Consider the following 2713-nt stretch of genomic DNA (forward strand, 5'->3'; position numbering starts at 1 on the left):
TAAAAAAAAAGTGTATGTGTGTGTGTGTGTGTGTGTGTGATGTCTACATGCTTATCCAGTTTGACCTGATCAGCTTCAATGCAATGGTGCACTTTAGAGCCATCCAACCTGTTTGATGCCAACAGATTTTATTCACCTGAGAGGAGATGAAACCGGGACAATATAGGGATCCCCTCTTGCTCCGGACCTGCTTCCTAAACTGAATTAAATTGCCTGACGACAACAAGAATACATATATATCCATTACATCACTTTGTTGTAATTGTACAAAATTGGAAATGTTTTACCGCGTTGTATGTGTGTGTATTTACCTAGTTGTATTATACGGGAAGGGAGCTATGCTCGTGGTAACCCGTCTGGCGCCCAACGTATGTGTGTGTGTGTGTGTGTGTGTGTGTTTACATGAATTCTTTATTATTTGCAAAATAAGCTTCAAAAAGAGAAGACTTGACCCCACACTCCTAACGGTCCCTGCTGGTTGATCCTTCCATCAATGTAGGTCAAGCGGCGCGTGCCGGTTTCATCCTCCCGGTGGCCAGAGTATTATCCGGCGAAACACACTGAGACTCTGAAAAGCAACCGGCGCATGCAACCGGGATACATTAACCTTTCAACTTGGTTTGGTGGCGTAATCGAAAGCGTGCTGGTCTCGCATTCGTTCAGTTGTGGGTTCGAGACCTTTACTCCTCTTCGATTCTCAGCAGTGACGATAAATTACCTACCCCAGCAGTCTTCAAAGCGCATAGGGCGAAGATGACGGCTTCGGCCGCAGCTACGCGCCTCCTGGCGCAGGCTTTTCAACTTCGTCAAAGCCAAGAAAGTCCTCTGGGGTGTATGAAATCGTCTGGCGTCAGACCAGAATAAAATCCGTCCATCCTGTCAGTCGATGGATAATTTTGTTCAGCTGACGGAAACTTGACCGCCTAAAATTAATCTAAATCTAAAAAGAACCAAACCGAACCTAAAACTAAGCAATCTTGATCTAACCAAACCTAACCTAAATATTGAATAACCCATCCATCGTGATGAACTCGTTTAGAAGAATCGTCATAGTTATAGAACTTCATCGGGGAACCATCAGGTGACTTTATTCAGTCATGTATGTGTATATATATATATATATATATGTGTGTGTGTGTGTGTGTGTGTGTGTGTGTGTTGAGACAAATTGACAGGTTGACGTAAGTGGAGTAGGAAACACAGGAGTCTTAGTCTGAGTTTATTCCCGACTAGATTCGCAGGTATAGTTTTTCCTTTGAAAAAGCATACCTGCGAAATTAGTCAGGAAAAACTCAGACTAAGACTGCTGTGTTTCCTACTCCACTTACGTCATATTATATATATATATATATACATATATAGACACATATATATATGTATATATGTATATATACATATATATATATATATATGCATATATATATATATACACATATATATATATACATATACTGTATATGTATATACACACACACACATATCTATACACATATATACATATACATACATACATATATATATATATATATATATATATACTGTATATTTCATTAAAAGTGATAGCTAATTGTGCATTTATTTTTTAAAGGTATTTTCCATATGCCTTACTATGGATTTAAATTTCTTTGAAAGTAGGTTTAGGACTTCACTATAGGTGATTATGTTTGCTATATCGCAATTTCGGATTCAAGACCCTTCTTCAGTAGCTCTAGGGGTATTCCATATCGGCAGGATAAAATTTGTTCCTGTGAATTATATTATGTAATGATATTACTTTATATACTTAAGTTTTCATATTTGCTCTTCACAGTGGGAGGTTACCGGTCACCTGGGAGAGGTTACCTGGTAACGCAGGCAGTGATGAAATGTCACGTGTTAGGAGGAGCCTCCGGCTTCGTGTTGAGACGAAATGTCGTATGCTGGGGTTTGTGGCGTTCTGTCTCGTACTTGGATTGGTGGGGTTATGTTTCATGCTTGGATTTGTGGTGTTCTGTCTCGTACTTGGATTTGTGGGGTTATGTCTCATGTGTATGTTTGTGGGGTTTTGTCTCATGTTTGGGTTTGTGGCGGTTTGTCTCATGCTTGGGAGGGCCCTAAGGCCATCTAGTATATTTAGACTTGGAATCAACTATTCAATGTATAATGCCTCTAAGATTGGGAGGCGTCTATCATTTGTATATGTTTCTAAAATATCTTGGTTGACTAGTTTAATGCTCCTCTGTATAATCTGTTTCATTAAACGTTCATCTTTTTATGAGTTAATGAAAATGTAGATCAATGATACATGTTAAATTTATCTTTATTTAGATTATTGTTATTATCTTTGTACCAGCTGCCCATGATATTTTTGGCCCGGTGGTTAATACATTTATCATTGAAGCCATTATTGATACATACATATATATATATATATATATATATATATATATATATATATATATACATATATGCAAATATATGTATATACATATATGTATACATATACATGTATATATGCTTTTATGTATAAATGTGTGTATATATATATATACATATATATACATATATGTATATACACAAATATATACATATACATGTATATATGCTTTTATGTATAAATGTATGTATATATATATATATATACATATATATATATATATACACATTTATACATAAAAACATATATATGTATATACACACACACACACACACACATATATATATATATATATAT

The sequence above is a fragment of the Oratosquilla oratoria genome, chromosome 22 (assembly GCF_046742065.1).
Source record: "Oratosquilla oratoria isolate Oo_2021 chromosome 22, ASM4674206v1, whole genome shotgun sequence".
Classification (NCBI taxonomy): Eukaryota; Metazoa; Arthropoda; class Malacostraca; order Stomatopoda; family Squillidae; genus Oratosquilla; species Oratosquilla oratoria.